Source organism: Kogia breviceps, chromosome 13, assembly GCF_026419965.1.
Source record: "Kogia breviceps isolate mKogBre1 chromosome 13, mKogBre1 haplotype 1, whole genome shotgun sequence".
NCBI classification, from domain to species: Eukaryota; Metazoa; Chordata; class Mammalia; order Artiodactyla; family Physeteridae; genus Kogia; species Kogia breviceps.
In genome coordinates this window covers 10,013,766-10,038,046 of record NC_081322.1, presented here as the reverse complement: position 1 = coordinate 10,038,046, position 24,281 = coordinate 10,013,766, and the positions used below count along the sequence as shown (strand labels likewise).

The following is a 24,281-nucleotide window of genomic DNA, read 5'->3' as shown; positions in this document are numbered from 1 at the left end:
TAAGATAATATTACAGAAAGTAATTTCATGCAATTTGAAAGTAAAGTGCTTAATTAGATATTAAAGAACCACAATGAACCAAACAGATATCTTTATGTAGTGTAAATGATAATACCTTGCTAATGATTTACATATTATTTAGTATATATTTTTATATTTCCCATCATTATGTCAGATAATCATTGTCTGGGAGATGCCATTATATTTAAATAGAGAAGGGATGTGAATTGAAAACCAATTAAGGTGTCTGTACTGTCATGTAAATGTCCTACAGCTTAGCTTCTTTTCATGGACTCTCATGCATGGTCTGCGTATTCACAAATGGGAACACCTGTAGTAGTCGTTATTGATGGAGCTTTCTGTCTGTATTTGCTAGACTTTATGTAGTCTATTCGATTAGCTCCCAACTTACATTTCTGCACACAAAACATTCTTGATCGATATGTGAGCAGTTTTCTTAATCTCAAGAATATCGAGTTATTTTATTTTATTTATTTATTTTTTAACATCTTTTTTGGAGTATAATTGCTTTACAATGGTGTGTTAGTTTCTGCTTTATAACAAAGTGAATTAGCTATACACATACATATATCCCCATATCTCTTCCTTCTTGTGTCTCCCTCCCACCCTTCCTATCCCACACCTCTAGGTGGTCACAAACACCAAGCTGATCTGCCTGTGGTATGTGTCTGCTTCAAAGTAGCTATCTATTTTACATTTGGTAGTGTATATATGTCCATGCCACTCTCTCACTTTGTCTAGCTTACCCTTCGTCCTCCCCGAGTCCTCAAGTCCATTCTCTACATCTGCATCTTTATTCCTGTCCTGCCCCTACGTTCTTCAGAACCTTTTTTTTTTTTTTTACATTCCATATATATGTGTTAGCATGCGGTATTTGTTTTTCTCTTTCTGACTCACTTCACTCTGTATGACAGACTCTAGGTCCATCCACCTCACTACAAATAACTCAGTTTCGTTTCTTTTTATGGCTGAGTAATATTGCATTGTATATATGTGCCAGATCTTTATCCATTCATCTGTCGATGGACTCTTAGCTTGTTTCCATGTCCTGGCTATTGTAAATAGAGCTGCTGTGAACATTGTGGCACATAACTCTTTTTGAATTACGGTTTTCTCAGGGTATATGCCCAGTAGTAGGATTTCTGAGTCGTATGGTAGTTCTATCTTTAGTTTTTTAAGGAACCTCCATACTGTTCTCCGTAGAGGCTGTATCAATTTACATTCCCACCAACAGTGCAAGAGGGTTCCCTTTTCTCCACACCCTCTCCAGCATTTATTGTTTGTAGATTTTTTGATGATGGCCATTCTGACTGGTGTGAGGTGATAACTCATTGTAGTTTTGATTTGCATTTCTCTAATGATTAGTGATGTTGAGCATCCTTGCATGTGTTTGTTGGCAATCTGTATATCTTCCTTGGAGAAATGTCTGTTTAGGTCTTCTGGCCATTATTGGATTGGGTTGTTTGCTTTTTTGATATTGAGCTGCATGAGCTGCCTGTATATTTTGGAGATTATTCCTTTATCAGTTGCTTCATTTGCAAATATTTTCTCCCATTCTGAGGGTTGTCTTTTCATCTTGTTTATGGTTTCCTTTGCTGTGCAACAGCTTTAAAGTTTCATTAGGTCCCATTTGTTTATTTTGTTTTTATTTCCATTTCTCTAGGAGGTGGGTCAAAAAGGATCTTGCTGTGATTTATGTTAGAGTGTTCTGCCTATGTTTTCCTGTAAGAGTTTTATAGTGTCTGGCCTTACATTTAGGTCTTTAATCCATTTTGAGTTTATTTTTGTGTATGGTGTTAGGGAGTGCTCTAATTTCATTCTTTTACATGTAGCTGTCCAGTTTTCCCAGCACCACTGATTGAAGAGGCTGTCATTTCTCCATTGTACATTCTTGCCTCCTTTAACAAAGATAAGGTGACCGTATGTGCCTGGGTTTATCTCTGGGCTTTCTATCCTCTTCCATTGATCTATATTTCTGTTTTTGTGCCAGTACCATACTGTCTTGATTATGTAGCTTTGTAGTATAGCCTGAAGAATATCGAGTTATTTTAAAGTTGTAAGTGATTAGCGCACAAGTGTTGCATGACACATTATCGTTCTTGTAGTTTAAACATAGCTCTTAACATGCAAGGAGAAGCTCTTTGTTTAGGTGGCTAGTTGTTCCATTTTTGATTTAGGGGGTTTACATTTTAGAAAAATTAGGCAGATGGTGTTTGTAATATCTAAGGAATTCATAAATCAATGTATCAATTTTCTTTAAATATAGGGTAATATATATATCTACATTCAGAAGTTCTATCCAGGTCAGAAAGATTAGTGTCTTATTAGAAAGAGTTGAAAACAGAAGTAAAGTAACCCAATGGCTTTCCTTTCTTAAAAAAAAAAAAAAAAAAAAAGCTTAGCAGATTTATCTGCCTTAGCTATCTCTGTCTTGTAATATATTGGAACTTAAGTCTTCTTTCCTAACCATTTTTTTTCCTGGAGAAGAAAATGATACATTTTACACCCTGGTGTCTGAAATAAAGTGATATCGATATGAGCTGGCTGATATATTTAGATATTACATTTTTGGTAAGAGTAAAAATTATAAAGAGATTCTACTTTGATATTCTTCAGAATCATCATAACAATTGTCATAAAATGTAATTTGGAAAAGTAAAATACTATAAAATCTTCTTACAGTTAGGCTGAATATTTCAATTTATGGATGTCTATGTTCCCTAGGAGAAATATAGTGACCTAATATATAGCAGCCTGGAGTAAAAACTTGATACCAGTCTGAAAAAGATAGTATCGTCTGAGTATTGTCCCAGACACAGGTATTAGAAAGGGATTTCATGGTATTTGGAGCTTCAAAGGCCTGAGCTGTAATAGTCACTGTTGAGTAGAACTATGATTGAAAATCAGTCAGATGGCTTTCTAGTCCTGCCTTCTATAAAGATAGTAAGGTGGAAGATTCCTGGAGTCCCACGTGCAATTAAAAAAAGCACAGTCCAAATGGATAAACAACAAGGTACTACTGTACAGAAAAGGGAACTATTTTCAATATCCTGTGATAAACCATAATGGAAAAGAATATAAAAAAAGAATATATATATGTGTATATATATATATACACATAAGGTATATATATATATTTATGTATATATACACATAAGATATATATATATATATAGAGAGAGAGAGAGAGAGAGAGAGCGAGAGCTCTTCTTGCTCTTCCTTCTATAATTCCATTTCCTTCTGATTTGCCTTTTTCTATGTGGTTTCTAGTCATGGACGCAGTCACACTTATGTGTTTATGATCCCAAGTCTGTGTTACTACATTGGAATTCTCTACTAAATTCTGGATTTGTGTACTTGACCACCTGCTAAATGTCTCCACTTGGATGTCCCATACGTGCTTCAAGCTGGGTGTTACCCATCATCCATTTCTTGACTTTCTGCTTAAACTCGATGCTTTTCTATAATCCCTGTCTTTGTGGGTAGATCACCATTGCAACTGCTCATTCATTCTGTTGTCAAATTCTTCAGATTCCATCTTCTTTGGACTTCTCCTTTCTCTTCCCATTCCATTGCCTTTACTTGAATGCAGACTCTCATCCCTGCTCCCCTGGATGCCTGCAGTAACCTCCTAATTCCTTTCCCTGACACCAGCCAGACCTCCGGTCCCCACGCTGCTGTCAGGGGAACCTCTCTAAAATCCGTCTGATCACGTCCCATCAGGAAAACCCCTTTGCTTTCAGAGTAAAGTTTAAACCTCCTAATCTGCAACCTGCATCTCCTCTCAGGGGTCCACACATAGCCTCCTGCCAGTGCCTTAGAGCCTCGTTCCCAAGGCGCCATCGCTGCCTCAGAGCTTGGTGGCTCCACTTGTGCTTTTCTCTCTGTCAGGAATTTCCTTTTTCTTCATCTACCTCATGTTTACATAGCCTTTCAAATTAGCTCATGACCCCTCATCTGGCACATCTTCCCAGACTTTCCAGATTAATTTTTATGTTTGTCCTCTGTGCACATCTTTTCTGTAACCTTGTTCCCCTGACACTGTCACCTCAGCATCAGCTCCTAAAAGCAGGGTCATTCTCATTTGTATCTGTCATATGAGCACAGTGCTTGCCATGTGCTAGGCGCCTGGATTTTCTAAACAGTGTGTGTGAATGAATGAATCCATCCAGAGGATGTGGGACAGAGGAGTCATCTGAGGCTGCTGGATGGATTCACAGGGTATGAGTAGGTGGCTGGAGTGGGAAGTTTATTCTAACCAGGAGAATTCTATCAGCAGATTCTGAAAGCAAAAAATGAGCTGAGTGCTTTGGCTATTGAGAGAAGCAGGTTGGCCAGAATTTATGAGGAGAACATTCTGGTTGTTTGATATTACAAGGTGAAATTGAAATAGGATTTTCAGATGATGTGTTGTCCTCTTAATTTATCATTCATGGCTTTTGGAAGGACAGCATTCTGAAAGTGCTTGAATGTCAATGTTGGAGGATGTAAACAATATATTTTAAAAATTAATCCTCTAGACAGACAAGCTTAATGGAAACTTTTCCTTTGAATTAAAACATCATTAACTTCAGTAAGAGTGTAAAGTGTAATATGAGTTCTCTGATTTGATGTTCAGAATTAGATTAGATGCTTATGACCGTAAAGTACTATACTGACTATATTTTTAATTTAAAAGTGCTCCCTGGTTAAGTCATCTTCTAAACTTTTTTTAAGATTGAAGTATAGTTGATTTACAATGTTGTGTTAGTTTCAGGTAACAGTAAAGTGATTCAGTTACACATATATATCTATTCCTTTTCAGATTCTTTTCCCTTATAGGTTATTACAAAATGTTGATTAGAGTTCCCTGTGCTATACAGTCCTTGTTGATTATTTTATGTATAGTAGTGTGTATATGTTAATCCCAAACTCCTAATTTATCCCTCACCACCCCCTTCCCCTTTGGTAACCATAAGTTTGTTTTCTGTGTCTGTGGGTCTATTTCTGTTTTGTATATAAGTTCATTTGTAACCTTTTTTTAGATTCCACCTGTAAGTAATTATCATATGGTATTTGTCTTTCTCTTTCTGACGTACTTCACTCAGTATGATGATCTCTCGGTCCATCTGTGTTGCTGCAAATGGCATTATTTCATTCTTTTTTATGGCTGAGTAGTATTCCATTGTATATATGGACCACATCTTTATCCATCTTCTTCCAGACTTAAACTCTTTGAAAGCAGGTGTCTTCTTTTACTCATCTTTGTATTCCCTTTGCCTAACCTGTGGCTCTTACACAGTGAGACCTCAGCAAGCTGGCTGAACTGAGCTGCACAGTCTGAAGGCCCAGGACACAGAAGCACTGGTCTTTTTTTTTTTTTTTTTAACATCTTTATTGGAGTATAATTGCATTACAATGGTGTGTTAGTTTCTGCTGTATAACAAAGTGAATCAGCTATAGGTATACATATATCCCCATATCTCCTCTCTCTTGCATCTCCCTCCCACCCTCCCTATCCCACCCCTCTAGGTGGTCACAAAGCACCGAGCTGATCTCCCTGGAAGCACTGGTCCTTGACAAAAAACAGCTAGACCGAGTTGAGATGGGGACGGGTGGGAGCTTGGAGGCTGCCTGGTCCAGGGCTGGCAAATACTCAGAATGCACAGGCAACTTCCTGAAGATGGAACAGCATCGCTGACAAATGCTGGATGCCTCAGAACCTTTCTAGATGGGGCACTCCAAGCCATCAACTGATGAGAGTTGCAATCAAGATAACACATTTTAGCCACTGAAGATTTACTCCAGCTCCACTTTTAAGAAGAGAAAACTGAAGCCCAGACATCCTTTCAGCTTTTCATTATTAATTAGTGAGAGAGCTAAGTGTAAGACTTGGGATTTTCTTTCTCCTGGTCCAGTATTTTTTCCACTGTCACACTACCTCCCCACAGTTTTATTTTAGCTACCATCAAATTCAAACAATTAATTTTTTTCAATTTTGGTTTGATTTACCTGCTCTGTAAGATTACATCCTATTATGGAAAACTCCGAGGCAACCTCTAATTACTTTGTTGATTTTGAATTTGGTTATATTCCATATTAATCAAAATAAGTAGGTCATTTACAGGGATCAAGAAATACTTTATTTAAAGATTCCACTTGCAATGGTATTTGTTGCAATTATATTTAAGTTGTATCAATACTTCTTAACTGTGATCATTTTATTTTTAATTTTTAATACATCTCTGAAAGAGACAATGTTTTCAATATGCAGTAATTTATTTATGATTCCAAATAGCTTTTCCTACCATGCATTTGAATTATGTACAGATTGAAAGCATGTCTTGTTTTTTCACTTGGAAAAGCCAGGTGGTTTTTGTTCATTGTGAGAAGAGCTTTCCTTGCTTGTCCCTCATTTGGAGGTTTGGCTTCAGCTAGACTGTTGGTCAATGACTCAAAGAAAGAATCAGGGGGATAGGCAAGGGATGGCACCCCACATACAGATCTGTGAACACTCCCATCTCACCCATGCCCCTGTACGTATAAATCTCACACCCATACACCTGCAAACTAAAGTGTTCTTTCTATAAAGTCTTCTTTAAGGAAGTTAATTTTATCCAATTTAGAGAATTCGCATGATCTAGACATGATTTGCTTACTTTTTGTAACCACCACACTTTCTGTGAATTTTGCCCCAGTGGCCGTTCTGGAAGAAGCAACCCTATATGCATATGCTCCCACCCTGACCATGCTAATTGGACTAAACATGGACGTGATCCAAGTCCACATGATTCATTGGCCAGCCAAGGACTAGTAATGTTCTCTTTCAAAATGAAAATAAGAAACAGTCAGGGGGTCAGGAGAGTGAATGATACCCATTCATGTTTTTCTTGGAACAAAAATGGATTGAGCATTTCTTATGTGCCAGATACTGTGCTGAAATTAATCCAACTCTCCAGAGCCCCTGATCTGTGCAGGAGGAAGTACATTTTACTTAGGTAAAATTAAAATTCAATGTGAGATTAATGTCTCTGATGAATGCAATACAGAACAATATAGGATACTTTGATCAGCTAATATAAAGCAGAGATTCAGATGGAGAGCAGGCTGGCCAGGAATGGCTCTCCCTGGAAACGACAGTGGGACTGAGCTAAGGTCTGAGAATGACGAGGAGTTCGTCAGGCAAATAGGGAGTGAGGTACCCAGCAGGCGGGGAGAACAGAGGGTCCCTGGTGGGAGGAGGAAGGGGTGAGTCTGAAAAAGTGGAAGGAAGCCAGTGTCGTGGAAGAGCAGAAAGGGAGATGGCTTGAGAGGGTCTTGGAAAAATAGGCCAAAGCCTGACAATATGGGGTCTCACAGGTCACGTAATAGAGCTTTATCTTTATCCAAAGAACCAAAAGGTTTGGCAGAGAGATATGATATATGCCTATTAGTATTTTTAAAAGATCATTCTGGCTACAGTATCAAGAACTGATTGGATGAAGGCCCAGATGTGTGTACAGACCCAGGGGAGGCTATTGCAGAAAACCCAGGTGAGATATGCTAGGAGCAATGGCTTCCGTGAGGCTGGCAAAATGTTTGGATTGGAGAGAGATTAGGGAAGCAAAAGCCACAGGTTTTTCATTTTAATGGGTTGAATACGAGTTGACTTCCGACTTGTGCCACCAGATTTGGAAAGTATCCGGAGGAAAGGAAGGGAGACCCTAAGTTGGGTCTTGGTCCTTTGGCTTCTGCAGGCTATAGGCTGGGAACTCAGAAGAGAAGATGGCTGGAAATGTAAACTCCCAGTGAAGCATCCCTGCACAGGTGGCAATGAAGCTACTGGTGAGGATGAGTGATGAGATCCAGGAATGAGCCTTAAGGAATCTTCACTTTTCAAAGCTGAAAGAGGGCAGTGACCTTGCAAAGATTAAAGAGAAAGAAAGGTAGGAGAAAATCCTGGAGACATTGTGTTAAACCAAATAAAAGGGAAGAGAGTATTTTGAGGAGGATAAGACACTCTCACTAAGATTCCTTAAAAAAAAAAAAAAAAAAAAAAAGACTGGGGCTTCCCTGGTGGCGCAGTGGTTGAGAGTCCGCCTGCCGATGCAGGGGACGCGGGTTCGTGCCCCGGTCCGGGAGGATCCCACGTGCCGCGGAGTGGCTGGGCCCGTGAGCCATGGCCGCTGAGCCTGCGCGTCCGGAGCCTGTGCTCCGCAATGGGAGAGGCCACAACAGTGAGAGGCCCGCGTACCGCAAAAAAAAAAAAATACTGGCAGCGTTCAATGCTGAGGAAGGTGATAAGCAACCAGAATTCTTATACATTGTCTACGGAAGCATAGTATGGTAGAACCACGTTAGAAAAATGTTTGGTAATTTCTTTAAAAATTAAACATGCTTCTACATTATGACGGAGCAATTCTAGTTATAGAGAGAAATGAAAACATTTATTCACAAAAATTCTTATACAAGAATGTTCATAGCAGCCTTCTTCATAATAGCCCTAAACTGGAGATAGCCCAGATATACTCATCAGAAGAATAAACTTAAAAACTAGGAACTTAAGGGCTTCCCTGGTGGTGCAGTGGTTGAGAATCCGCCTGCCCATGCAGGAGATACGGGTTCGTGCCCTGGTCCGGGAGGATCCCATGTGCCGCGGAGCGGGTGGGCCCGTGAGCCGTGGCCGCTGGGCCTGCGCGTCCGGAGCCTGTGCTTCGCAACGGGGGAGGCCACAGCAGTGAGAGGCCCGCATATCACAAAAAAAAAAAAAAAAAAAAAAAAAACTAGGAACTTAAAAATGAACACAATATTGTAAAGCAACTATACTCTAATAAAACTTTTTTTTAATAAGAGGCAATCAAATATTATTGAACAAATAAATGTAGAAAACAATAATAATATAGAGATGTGTCAAGTAATTGATGAATAAAACATATTTTGTTACTTTCCTGGAAAAAACAATTAAAACTATGGTATTTTCACCCAATGCAATACTATCCAGCAATGAACAGGAGTAAACCACTGATACATGAACACTTACATGAATCTCAGAAACATCATGCAGCATGGAAAAAGCCAGTCACGAATAGTGCAGACCATATGATTCTATTTCCATGAAGCTGTAGAATAGGTAAAGCTAATCCATGATGTTCGAAACCAGATTGGTTTTCTGTTTTATGGTAGCAGGGGTGAGGGCTTGACAGGAAAGGGATACGAGGCACTTTTCTGGAGGGAAAGAAATGCTCTATATTTTGAAAGGGGTGTATATTATACATGTGTATGCATTCCTCAAAACCGATCAAACTGTGCACTTATGATCTGTGCTTTTCACTGTATGTAAATTATATCTGAATTACTAAGAAACTAATTCTGGGGCTTCCCTGGTGGACCAGTGGTTGCAAGTCTGCCTGCCGATGCAGGGGACGCGGGTTCGTGCCCCGGTCCGGGAGGATCCCACGTGCCGCGGAGCGGCTGGGCCCGTGAGCCGTGGCCGCTGGGCCTGCGTGTCTGGAGCCTGTGCTCCGCAACGGGAGAGGCCGCGGCAGCGAGAGGCCCGTGTATCTCAAAAAAAAAAAAAAAAACCAACTAATTCTGCTGAGACATCCAATGCAAGGAAAACTGATAAATAGCTATTGGATTCAGTAACAAGGAGATATCACTGGTAACTTTATAAAAATACATACACTAGCTGATAAATACATGTAATTAAAATGGGCTGATCTTTCCAGAAGTTTGGGAAGAGGGTCATGGAGAGATACAAGGAGGGATATGAGAGGGAGGTCTAATGTGGGCCTCTTGAAAATAGTATTTAAATAAAATAAATGTAAGACTATTTATTGAAACTCGATGGAAAGAATGTAGAAAACAAGATGATTTGAATAACAGAGGGGGTACATTTGTGACTGGAAAGATGAGGGACCTCGTGTCTGATGGTTTCCGTTTTTCTGGGAAGTAAGATTTATTTTAGGTTTTTTTTTTTTTTTTTTTTTTTTTTTTTTTTGTGGTATGCGGGCCTCTCACTGTTGTGGCCTCTCCCATTGCGGGGCACAGGCTCTGGACGCGCAGGCTCAGCGGCCATGGCTCACGGGCCCAGCCGCTCTGCGGCATGTGGGATCTTCCCGGACCAGGGCACGAACCCGTGTCCCCTGCATCGGCAGGCGGATTCTCAACCACTGCGCCACCAGGGAAGCCCCTGGGAAGTAAGATTTGAGTCATCTCCTGAGAGTGATGGGGGTTGGAGATTTGAGGGTGAGGAAGAAAGCCTGAAATAGTTGAGGTGGAAAGCAGGAGTGTGGATGTACCAGGAGACTCCAGAGGAAACCACGTGCAAGAGGAGTCAGCGGGAGGGAGACTTTCAGATACGAGACATGCAGATGAGAGAGGCCTTTTGGCCCTCGAGATGCCAAGCGAAGAGACTTTGATCCTGAGCTCTGGGCTGAGTCACAGTGAGGCTGTTTGAAGACTTGGCTGTGTCATCTTGATGGAGTTCGAGTAGGTTTCTGTTTCTTCCAGCCTAGAGAGAGCCCTGACTAGGGCTTTGTAGTTCTTTTTTCTACACTAGAGATACTAGATATTCTCAAGTCTGCATCATGAGTTTTCACATGCAGAAAAAAATATTTTTTTATTTTTATTTATTTTATTTATACTGAATATTTTTATTCCATAGTGAGTGCATATATTCATGTTAATATGTATATATGTGTGTGTGTATGCACATGCATATGAAGTTTCCGTAAATGAGCACTGTATTATCAAGAGACATCGTCCTGCTCCTTTTGCACACACCTCTCTTCAGCTCATGTCCTGTCCTCTCTCTCAGGATGCTCCTGTTTATTTTGACTTGAATGCATTTGGGGATACAGAATAGAGAGTGACAAGATTTGCTTCACATCCTTTACCGTGAGGGACAGCCTGGCACACACGGTGTGATGGGAAAAGCTCTGACCACTCCAGTTTGACTTCTTTCCCATCCTCGTGGTTAGAGAGTAATTTAGATTACTGTCCGTCAGCTTCCCTAGAAATAAACTCAGATGGAGATTCTTGTGCGAGAAGTTTCTTAAGCAGTGCTTTCAGGATTAACACCTGTCTGGGAAGGGAAGCAGCAAGTTGGAGCGTGGGAGAAGTTGGGCTGCAGCGCAGGTCCAGTAAGGCCTTGGGCGGCCCCTTGGGAGCTGTGAAAATAGTTACAATATTCTTGCATTGATGGGTCACCGGATTCATGCCGCCCAGGGTATGGGACCTGGACGTGGGACACCTGGCTCTCGTTAGCAGGGGACAATTCAAAGGGAGGGTTGGCAGCTAAGAGCACCCCCTGCATATGGAGGAGTAAGTCCCCCACCTTGAACGGGGCATCTGGGCAGCTTTGCAAAGCATCACTTAATAATTTTAGCTGAAAATCAAAGTAAGAAATTTGGTAAATTTAAACATTTCTTAACTGCCTAAAAACTTAAGGAAGCCAAAGGTTAAATATGAAGTTAGTTAATTAGTAAGATAAACCTATGATTTATGAACAAAATTGAATATTTAAATCAATTGTTAACAGTGTCCAGATTGTATGACTCTTATGGGAGTTTGACAATATCACCCAAATCTTAAATTTTAAGTCAATCTATAGAACATTGGAAATGCCTGTGGAGCAATGAATAAGATTTGTGGAGGGTGGTGACTTCACTTGGGAACTGATTTCTCTGTTTTTTTTTTTTTTTTTTTTCTATATTTCATTGGGAAGGTATGCCTTCATGAAACCTTTAGCTCTGTAATATTTCTTCCCACCAATTTTCTATAAACAACACAATCCACCTGGAACCTCAGACAGTATGGAAGATATTCAGTGATGGGATTTTCATTGAGTGACATAAGTTTTGGGGCAACTATGGCACACAGTTCTTGGAAAATCCACTCCTCCTATTTAGACCATTGTTCCCCAACCATCCTTGCCTTCTATAAGCAGTACACTCTGTGGACTCCTTGTTATGTAGGAAAACAGAGAAGTGAATTTTAGAAGATCCGTTCAGTGTTCAGTCTAAATATCCCCATTAAATTAAACGTATGCATTTGTCAGAAAAAAAAATGCAAGCAACTTTCAAATTTTCATGGCTTAACATAGTAAAACGTTATTTCTCACTTGCACAGCTCCTTATGGGTTGGGTGGCCTCTTCCATCAGGAGACAGTGACCTCCAGAACGCGTGGCCATGGCCAGGGAAGAGGTGGATGGGGGGGCATCGAATGGACGTATGTCACTACTGCTCATGGGCCACTTGCCAGGGCCAGGCAGCTACGAGAGAGGAGAGGAAATGTGAGAGAGCATGTGGATATTGGTGAGCAATTTAGAATGATTAAGAAGTCCGTATTTTATTAATTAAGCCCCTTGATTCCAGAAAGGAAATAGTTTACTTTCCTTGATATAAAAATATCAACCCGTTGAAGCTAGAAATCAATATTGAGACTCATGGAATTGGAGTCAAAAGGGGCTTCCGCATCCAAATCAGTGGTTTCCACGCTTGTCTGGTGCATTTGCCCCAGAGTTTGGGGAAGTAATAGTGAGTAGTCAAGGAGAAGTCTGGAGGGCAGGGTCTGGGCACATAGGTGCTATAGTGCTATAGCTGCTCCATCCCCAGATCCCTGCCTTAACGCCTTGATATTTTGCCTTTGAGGGATCTTATTGAAGATGAAAAGAGTTGTGCAGCAAAAGGAAATATCTGAAAACTACTCATCCATTCCAGTTCACCCCTTTTGTAGCCGTGGAGGTTTATTCATCCATTTAACCAATATCTTTGATCACTTGCTCTGCAGCAGGCCCTGACGTAGGCTGTGGGGACAGAGACCCTGTCCTGCTCGAGAGGACACCCTGGCGTATCCCAGAGAGTGCTAGTGCCTCCCCAGCATCCAGATAAGATCTAGAGCCCCTTTCCCTATCTCTCGGCCCTGCCTGACATGACAATGAGACTGTGAACTGAGAATATTCTGAAGACACATAGAAAACTCCAGCACGGATGTGACTAGCTCGGGAGTGTCCACACTTCCCATGGAAGATGGCTTCTATCTTGGAGAAAGAACACAAACCTCCTTGAAGTTTTCTTAAGTCCTGGGTATGAGCATTGTTTGGACTTCCTTTTTCCTCACAATTAACATCTAAGTGGCCAAGAAATTTTCCTCTGAGTCCACTTTGCTTCCTTTATGACCAAGTATTATTGACAACTCACATTTGCACCTAAAACAGAGAGTGCTTGCATGCAAAATCCTTGTTGGTTCTTCTTCTGGCTCTGTAGAGTCAGTAAGTAAGAAAGTTATTACTACTATCCCTGCTTACATAAAAAAAAATAAAATAAAGAGGAAAAATGAATTTAGGTCAAGATTACACAGCATGAGTACCGAATGCTCCAGGAATGGGAAATAAACTTCATCGTTACGCTCTTACAACCAGATACTGAATGCGGGTCATAAAGAAGAGTCTGTCTGATGTGCAGTTTTACCACTACTAGTAGTAGGAATTATTATGGGATGCAGGGGAGGGAGAGCCTGAATGTGTGCATTTCGGAATCAAAGAGCCCTGGCTGTGCATCCCGGGCTCCAGGATTCACTGTGTGACCTTGAGCACAGTGGTGTCCCTGCAGGGCGTCACCTGTGCTACGGGGCTGGGCGGAGGAATAACCAAGAGAACAATGGTTATATGGTGCCCTTGACACAGCCCTTCACCCACGGGCAGCGTTAACAACTTTAGGCTATAATAATTGTGACTTATAACAGTGTGACTGTAAATAGTATTGATTCTGGGCACCCAGTGTTCACATCTGTTTGAATATAGACAGGTGCATCTAGGCTGTGTGAGCCCTGTTCCAGCTCAGAAGTACAGAGCTTGCTGTGTTGATGCTACACAAAGGAATTTTGAATCACAATTGGAGCCTCAGTTCCAACTGTGTGCTGAGCCGGAATACCCCTATTCATTGGCGTGGTTTTAGCACAATGCAGCTACCTGAGCTTTAGGGACACATAGAAGAAGGTGGGTGCTTTTTTCTATCCAACTAGGGTAATATCCTTATTTTATGAGCAATTTAGAATAGGTTTACCATGCATTATGCCTGCAGATTTAATTCTTCCCTTTTGTTGTTTTACTAAGGAAACCTATTTAGTTTATAATCCCAGATGCATGCATAGGGATTTACATACATAATTCATATGGTCTATATTCAGTGAGACAGATTGAAGCTCAAATATCCTATTTCCAACCAGACATAATCTTTGTACAAGACTGTCTTATTTCAAAAATTAAGAGATTTCCACATTGAATCAATGGTACTCCTGAGTAAATACTTATAATAAATTCTTAATAAACTATTAAAAATTGTCTTCAAAACCATTGTTTAAATGAAAGGCTAGTATGAACTTATACTGGTGAATAGTTGGAATAATGTGGATATTTTTATACAAAATTAGGAGTAATGAGAGTAGTTTTCCAATGTTTTTAAAAGACATATACATCACAGTTCTGCACCTTTGCTGAGATTAAATTATCATAAAAATACTTAGAAAAAGATATAATAAAAACATCTGACTATCACTACCAAGTTCTAGCTCATAGCAAGCATATATATATATGTATATATATGTATATATATATACATATATATACATATATATATATATATACACACACACACACACACATATATATATAAAACACCACATATATCAGAATGCCTGCTTTTAACTCATGAGAAAATCAAGTGCCCATAATAGCAGCCTGTGTTTTGTTGCTGAAACTCTGGTAATAGCATGTAATGCAAATTTTCTAAAAGATAAATTTCCTTCTAGAATTTTCTTTATACTTAATATAACAATGACTTAAAGGAATCAATATAAGTCTGAGAATTAATCCTCAATTTTGTCTCCTTCAAATTTGAAATTAAGAGGCTGACGTGTTTGCCTTTTTCCCATCAGGCATCACTAAATCTTTCACGCTGCAGGCTGGTATGAGGGCTGGATGATGTGAAGGTGTACGACTATGTGTCCATTTACCCTTTGGACTCTTGGTTCTGGTGTTCCTGCACTTCCACCCCCGAAGAGGAAACTCTTTGGCTTTCAGTTTCTCTTTCTTTAGGGAAGAAATAATGGGTAATTTGGGCAGAAGTTTAGGCGCTTTATCTCCGTCTTCCTTTCTTTGCTCTCTCCTCCTCCTCATTATAGGAGACAGACATCTGAGAGCCTTGGTGAGGAATTTTCCCAGAAGAGAGAGGTGAGGTATCCCTTCCTCTGCAATAACCAGTCATCTCCGGGGAGAAGTGATTTTTCTTGTTTGGCCCTTGGGCTCTCCCCTGCTCAGTGAATCCAACTCTTTGAGCCATCCACCCAGAGGGCTGCTACAAGGGAAACCTTTTTTTAGGAGAGAAGCCAGGCTGATAGGCGTGAGCTCCTTCTGGGAGAGTCAGCCTCCCAGGGTGAAATCAGCGTCTTTGACTTTTTTGGGAGGCTGCATGTGGGGTACTTAATTTACAGGTACACAAAACAGAAACAGTGGATGAGGCAGTGCAACACATTTAGAAAGGAAGAAGACTCTGGGTTGGCTGCACAGTCATTGGTAAAGTTTGGGCAACCCCCTATTATTTTCACGTCAGTGTGATGTTACAATATGTTTTGCTCAAGCTTAAATGAACCTTTTACCTGGTAATTAAGATTTTTACAGTGTTTCTCCTACCACCGTATATTTTTGTTTAGAAAATTAAGACCCAGAGCCAAAGTCAGTGTTTGTTTTGCAGAGTATGTATTTAAACTCAGACGAGATGATTAGAGGGTAAAATGAGAAAGTTAAAACTCATTTAATCTCCACTTCCTTGATTGCCCCATATATCAATAGTTTTTGAACATCTTTATTGGAGTATAATTGCTTTACAATGGTGTATTAGTTTCTGCTGTATAACAAAGTGAATCAGCTATACATATCCATATGTCCCCATATCTCCTCCCTCTTTGATCCTACTGTCTTTGGGGTTTATTTCCTACTTACCTTCATCGAACATGTTTCTGAATCTGTCTTTTCCTAATGCTACGGGACAGACACAACAACGAGTGAGTTTAGTGGCCTCCCTTTGAGGACCTGCACCTTGACAAAGACGAAGACCCAACTCTGAGCTCGTGAAATCTGTGGGGAACCTCACATCCTAGTCACAGCTTATCTCAGGAAATCCTGGATTCCAGACCCGATTCTACTATCTCTAATCTAATCCTCTAGGGTCTCTGAGTTTTCAAGAATGTTTCATTCATTTTAATTCATTAACTGCTAATTAAAATAATGTTCTGGCTCTAGCTTGCAGAGGTGTACTGAACAATAGTTAAAATGAACAACAGGGCTTTCTTGGTGGCGCAGTGGTTAACAATCCGCCTGCCAATGCAGGGGACACGGGTTTGAGCCCTGGTCCGGGAAGATCGCACATGCCGCGGAGCAACTAAACCTGTGCGCCACAACTACTGAGCCTGCGTGCCGCAGCTACTAAGCTCGCGCACCCTAGAGCCCGTGCTCTGCAACAAGAGAAGCCACCGCGATGAGAAGGCCGCGCCCCGCAATGAAGAGTAGCCCCCGCTCGCCGCAACTAGAGAAAGCCCGCACACAGCAACAAAGACCCAACACAGCCAAAAAATAACTTAATTAATTTTTTTAAAAAAAGAACAACCATTACATTGTAAGTTATTGCTGATCTTCTTAAACTTTCAGGAAATTCTGGTTTTTATGTACATGTCAGAGCGAGTTTTTAATTTATCTGATTTGTAATTATTGGTAATGCTGATCATAGAATCTATGCTGTTGGATCAGAAAAAAAAAATATAGTATGGACTCAGCCTTTGATTCAATGCAATTTGAAGTCTGAACTGTACTTCCTGGCACCTGCCCCCCATATTGAAGATGTCCTGACCTCTGCCCTCCTCTCACGGAACACAAAAGCCACCTGGATGCAGAGTCAGTCCAACGCTTTCTCAACACGGATTATTTGCTCTGAGCGGAATGGTCGAGTCCAGGTTTCTGTTGAGAGACCTACGCTGCAGCAGAGGAAAGTTCATTTACACACAGGAGAGAAATTTTCAGTGCTAGACGGTCTGGAAGGCTGTGGAAATCAGACACAGAGAGAGGCATTCCTCTGTACACACTTGTTCCCGGATCAGGAGAAAATGGAAGATGACTGCCCATGTGATAGTCTCTCAGCTAAGCTGACAGTCCAAGGCTTCAGGGTGAAATCAGAACATTCCATATTTTTAAAATATGTAACTTTAGGAGGATAGACAACAAAATAAAACAAAGGTTTCAGTGTATTTGCCTGATCGTGGAAGCTTTGGCACACAGTGAAATATTGTGTATTTTTGGACTGGACATAGTTTAGACAATATGCTGTCTGTGAGGTCCCCGGACTGACCTCAGGGGCTGGTACAGCCGCTGATGTCCAGTTGGTACCCAATACCCAGTCCATGAATACACACTGGGCCATGGCTTACCAAACCCTCGGAATATCTCATATTCTATATTGATAATTTGCAATTTTCAATGCTAGGCAATTTTCATATGCATTTGGGTGTTTTTAAACAGATTTTTAACGTTATGAAGTGAGGGATTTATATTTCTTAAGGCCACGTTGGCAGAAGTCAACTAAATGCCTGCTTCCGCCATTCTGAGTGATTGCCCAAATTTTGTGACTTGAACTTATTCCTTCCCGCTCACTTTCTTGGTCTCATCAAGGTACTTGCCCCCTCCGCTCTGTTCTGTATCCTTTGTAATCCAGGATTGCTTTCAGACATACTCTGTATACGTTTTTGATGGTGTGTGGTACACACAATGTCATTTGGGGGGTACCTTTGCATGTATGCTCTGTGCCTTGGGTAGAGTGCAGACACAGCGGACAAAGGAAGTTAGTTGGGGTTATTTCTAAGTAGATTTGGATATTTCAGGGAAGATGCATGAAAGGTACCCTCCGACAGCTCAAAAGTTTGCCCCAAGCCAAAGGTTAAATAAGGTTTTCCAATCCTTTGGGCTGGTAAACAACAAAGAAGAGACTGAGAGGGCTCAGAGCTCTGAAGAACGAGAGGCATCTGAGTCTGGCTCCAGGAGGAGGACTGGGTTAGAAACGATTGCAAGGGTGAGGACGATAGTGCAGTCAAATCTAATTTGGGCCTTTGGTTCCCAAGGCAGTGCAGTAGGTCAGGCGAAACTCGAGTACAGTAAATCCCTTTCATACAAACGAGTTTCGTTTCGTTCTGAGAGCGCATTCGTAAGTCCAACAGAGCTAGCCTAGGGACCCAACTAACACAACCGGCTATACAGTACTGTACTGTAATAGGTTTCTAATACTTTTCATACAAATAATACATAAAAAACAAACACCAAAACATCATGAAAACATTTTAAATCTTACATACAGTACAGTCCCTGGAAAAGTACAGCAGTGCAGTACAACAGCTGGCCCACAGGGGCTGGCATCGAGTGAACAGCCAAGAAGAGTTACTGACTGGAGGGGGAGAGAAGGGGGGCGATGGTAGAGCTGAAGGATCATCAGCAATAGGAGACGGAGGGCAAGTTGCAATGTCACTCAGGCCTGACGTGGATGGCACAGGTTCCTTGCTGGAACCAGAGGCACGTTCCCATCTCTGAAAGTTCACAACTTGGAGGTTCGTGCGTAGGGGACTTACTGTATTGTTGAAATTACTTTTGAAAACTCCTCTGGAAGGAGCCACACTGAAGGCAAACACATCCCCTCTGTCACATCCACACAGGTGTTCACCTTCCGGCCCTGGAGGATGCAGCTCTGTCGAGCACCAGATGATGCAGTCGGCTTGTGCTTTAAGGTCCATGTTGGATAAAATATGTGTGTCTGTGTGTTGTTGGATCCATTGACTACCAGTGTCACTCAGATGGAGAGGTCTACTGTGGATGAGAGTCACCTAGGAGCTGAGGCTGCCCTCGGGTGGAAAATTCTTATGCATTTACCCCATTACTTGGGGTAAATGCTCATGGAGAGAATTGGAGCAGTGAAGGGATTCTTGTCCACTATTTAACCAATCTTCTTGTCTAAATCTCTGTCACATACAAGTGGTTCAGTTCTCATAAGTTAAATGCTGGTAGGATTCAAATGCACTTTTTTGTGTTCAACTAGCCATGGCAAAGGAAAGAAGCTTCCCTGAGATACTCATACTCTTGTTTCTTGGTGGATTTAGCACTGGAAATAAAAATGTTCATTGCTAAAGATTCTTCCCTTGGATATCCATTGGGTGGATTACCTCTGCAGAAATCAGCTAGATTTGTTCTCACAAAATCGCGTTCACCAGAGACTTGCAAAAATTTTGAAACCTTTGCTTCCTTACCACACGTTAGTTTAATGGTGGAGGATTGAAGAGCATTTATTTGTCAAAAATCTGGTGGTGCTTGCAAAGTATGAGGCATCATCTGGTCCTGGTGCATCAGTGTATAGAAGGAACACATACTGCAGTCCTGATAGGGCTTCTGTTTGAACCTGGCCTTGCTGTTTCTCTTACCCTTGACCTCATCACATCTCCACTTAAGACCCTGGAGCGTGGACTCCTCTCAGTGGTGCGTCTATGGAATGGAGGAAATGCTCTCTCCCCTCCAGGGCCAGAGCTCATATTCAGTGTCAGACAGAGTGGCCTTATGTTCTCAAATATTTGCTGCTCCCCCCTCATAGAAGATTTTTATTAAATCTTCAAGTTCATATCCTGAAACGAGTCATACGAGTCATCTGAGTCCACAGGAGAATTTGGAATTAGGTATAGAAAAAAATCTGAAGACGAAGAAATAGGTTTAAAAAACTGGCACTCAACCTTGCCTTTTCTGTAGTCTAAGAACTTATATCAGAAGGGAATATAAGAATGTATTTCAAAGAGCCAGGGCTGGTTCTTTTGTTGTTTTAGGTAATAAGTTTTTCACTTAGTCAAAATATGTTTTGTTATGAAACATTTGGAAACAAAATCTCTGACCCTCAAATTAACTCTTTATTTCTCACCATTCATTCCTTCCCTGGGTTCTTTGTTTCCTGCAACGCTGTGTCTCCCATAAAGCAAATATAAAACACTGATACCAGGACTTCCCTGGTGGTCCAGTGGTGAAGAATCTGCCTTCCAATGCGGGGGATGTGGGTTCAATCCCTGGTCGGGAACTAAGATCCCACATGCTGCGGGGCAGCTAAGCCCGCACGCCACAACTACTGAGCTTGCACGCCACAACTACTGAGCTTGCACACCTCAACTAGAGAGCCCACGTGCCACAAACTACAGAGTCCATTCGTTCTGGAGCTGGCACGCCACAACTAGAGAGAAGCCTGTGTGCTTTAACAAAAGATCCCACACGCCTCAACAAATATCCCACGTGCCACAACTAAGACCCCATGCAGCCAAATAAATAAATAAATAAGTAAGTAAATAAATAACAACAAAAACAGCAAAAAAACACTGATACCTAAAATACTGGAATAGAATTTAAATATTCTACCTCTTTATTGCTGTGGTTTATCATAATTTCTATTCAATTATTATAAATATATTTATTTGTAATGACTCTTAGCTTTAATGGCCTTCTTTCCTATGCTAACTTATTTATTTAAAACTTCATAACATTACTCCCAAGGCTGGTTCCATAATCCTCCCCAAACAATGACTTCTTGTAATGACAGAGAACCTACTTAATGGTAAAAAAAAAAAAAAAAAAAAAAAAAAAAAAAGCTGCTCAGAGGTCTTGGCAAATATTAGCCCTTAGAAATGAACACAAGCTTAAACATTCAATTTAATTGAACAAATATTTATTGAGTAAGTATTATGTGTCACGTACTGAATCATACTGCCCAATGGAAAAATCTATTATTAAAATACATAGAATTTTAAGGGAGAGAAGGATTTGCTGTCTTCTGTGAACCCAGTGTCATGGGAAAGAAGGATTTGTTGTTTTGGTATTATTTTGCAAACAAAAGACAAATACCTTTATTACAAAATCCTTGGTAAAAACAAATGTGAAAAATGGACTTCATGCAAGCTTCACGAATTTCACGCACTATCCTTTGTTCTGAAAACAACTGACTGCAATCAGATATAGTTTGAACGTTTTAAAGGAAACAAACTCAGACTTATTTTTTTTATTTAACCAAAAGCCACCTTTATCTGATTATTAAATCTGTGTGCTAATGCTTTAATACAGCCACAACATTTTGGAATTCTAAGTTGTGTGGTTTGCATTAAAAGACTTACTATACTTATTTGGTAAAGTATTTTATGTCATTTACATGATTAGGCATATAATTTTGTATGGAAAAATACTTGTAAACAGGGTCTTATGATAAAGTGTTCCTGGGAGATAGTTCAGCTTATCTCATCCATCAGTAGGACAAATGGACAAATTTTCATGGATGCTCATGGGTTGGTGGGGAGGCTGGAAGGACAGGCCAGTTGGTAGACCACCAAGTAGATTTTGACAAACACTGATTTTTTTAGACTCCAGTGTTGTTTTGGGAAAATCAGTTTATCTTTTTATAAATTTTATAATCTTCTTTAAAAGTGTTTGAAAAATATACTCTTTACACCACCCCCCAGTGTGTTTCTATTTAAACTGGGATTTTTATAATGTAGCACCCTTAAATAGAGAACAGTTGCATCTAATCCTATTTAAAACGGTTGCTAAGGGACTATTCAAAGGACTTAAAAATGACTCCAGATCTCCCTTTAAGGAGTAAAGGAGAAAAAGTAAAGAAAAGAAAATTTATAGAAAGATTTCTGACATATGGGTTTGCGTCATGTGATTTCTGATACTCAGCATGTAAGAGTCATTTCCCAGTCTGTGAAGTCCTGGCCTTCCCCTGAGCCCTGAACCTTCTCCTATCTGCTGGTCCCCTGGACTCCTGAGGACAGGTTCACACAGGGTGTGGGGTTAGAGGGATGCTCCCTTCCCCAACCGCTCAGGCCTGCTAGAAAATGATAACCAAGGTTCCATGCATATCTCCACCTACCAGCTCCTTCAGAGAGCAGGTGAGCGTCCTTGCTGGGCAGGGGAGTAAGGCCACCTGACCACCTGCGCTCGGTTCTCCAAGGTCCATTTTAGGACACGTGGAGACCTCTGCCCTTCCTGTTTCAGGATGAATGGGATATGATATATATACACACACACATATATGTATATATACACACACATACACACATACATATATATATACACAGATATATATGTATGTATATATACGTGCATATACACCCACATATGTACATATACACACATACGTACAGACACACATGTATATATACGCACAGAGACACATGTATGTATAAATACACATGTATACACATACTTACAGACACACATGCATACATACATGCATACAAACATATATACATGCAGATATATGTATGCATATACACATACTTACAGACACATATGTATATATACACATGCATATATACACACACATATATGTATATATACAGACACAGGCTTATAGACACATACATGTATGTATACATATACACACATACTTACAGACACATGTATATATACACATACACATATATGTAGATATACACACAGATATATATGTATTTATATATACACATACACCGACACATACACATACTTACAGACACGTATGTGTATATATACACGCATACATACACACACATATATATACACAGATATATAGGTATATGCATACACACAGACACATACTTACAGACATATATATTTCTATATACACACATACTTACAAACACATATATGTATATATGCATACACACACATAGATATATACACATGTGTATGTATGCACACATGTGTACACAGACACATATATACAGATACATATATGTATAAATATACACACACACATATATACACACAGAGATATATATGTATGCATTGACACACACACATACACTCATATATATATTTATTTATTATTTATGAATATTTCTATTCATCTGTGAGGATGACTTTTCTACTCCTCTGGGACTAGGAAAATATGAACTCCAGGCCTTGCCATAGCCTAGGTGGACTGTGTTTCTACTATAAAATTGTCCTTTTGCGGGGGGAGGTGTTTCAAATATTCAGGCGCTTATAGTGAAAAAAATACTAAGTGAAAAGGTTAGGATGAATTGGTTCTCAATAACTAAAGGTGGACCTAAGGTGAGATTAAATATGACCCTTTAATAAGAAAGGTGTCTATTTTTCGACGTTTCTATTGGTATTTAAAGTAAGAGCTACATAGATACGTTCATATACTAATGCTGCCTAACGTTTAGTGATGATAAAATATAGATTTCTCGCTCTGTAAAATGATCAGAATCAGGTGGGAAATTGTTATAGTCTCCGTCTCATTTTGCCAAACAGCTTTGAGATGTATCCAAGGCACCATAATTCATTTTTTTGCTCTTTATTGAGCAAACATAGCTCTTTAGGGAGAAATGACCTCTGATTGCTGGCCTCTCAAATCCAAACAAGGCGAATATTAGGAAACATAAAACATGCTACAAATATAGGGCTTCTTTTGCTGGATTTAGGTTTATGAGGGTCAGGGACATCCTAAGTTGATGACCTTTGTGTTTCCTGCAGCGCAACCAGAGTGCCTAACATACAGTGGAACTCAACAAGGAGTTCTGGTTCTAGTGAATTTAAGCATCTGAGCATCTATACTACTTTGATTTAATCCTGTTTGACAAGCTTGGTTTTTCATAATTATAATACCAATTGCAGAAATATTGCTAAATTATGCATACAGACCCACGGCTTCCTATTCTATGTGTAGATTTGGTCTTTTCCTATCACTCTGAACCCCCTGGGACCAGATGAAAGGAATCTAATGCCAAACAAAGGCTTTTCATTCCGTTGGCAGCAAGGAGGAGAGCAGGACTCAAAGGCACACGGGTGATGCCATCAGATGTGGGCTTTGGGAAGAGAAATGATGCAGCTCCAGGTCCAACGGAGAGAGGAGGAAGAGTCTGGGGAAGAGACAAGTTAACAGCACAGACAGAGAGCGATTTACATTCAGTTTACAACTTACAAAACCCACCATGGTTGGGAAAATAGTGACATTGGAAAAGGATTGATGGGGAAAATTAATAAAATCTAGCAGAGATTCAGTCAATAAATGTTGACACCCGATTGGATGCACATAGTATTGCAAAGAAGAAAAAGGAGTCAGAAAATGTTGAAGTTGGCGTTATATATGACATCATAAACTGAGGACAGAGGAAGGAAAGGACGGAGGATGGGAGAGAAGATGATCAGTTCAGTTTCAGTGTATCCAGCTGGCAATCTGAAGTGTAAGCCTGGCTCTTG

General features: G+C 40.3%; 1 protein-coding gene across 41 annotated transcripts in view; it reads left to right on the top strand.

Annotated features, from left to right (window-relative positions):
* Positions 1–24,281, top strand: part of RIMS1 (regulating synaptic membrane exocytosis 1) — a 471,679-nt gene that overhangs the window by 8,841 nt on the left and 438,557 nt on the right. Inside the window, exon 1 of one of the 41 annotated variants that reach the window (XM_067011354.1) lies at positions 7,899–7,925. The exons of the other annotated variants lie outside the window; for them this stretch is intronic. The gene's annotated coding sequence lies outside the window, so the exon portion shown is untranslated. Of the gene's footprint in view, positions 1–7,898; positions 7,926–24,281 lie in introns of those variants that run through there. 41 annotated transcript variants of the gene reach the window in all.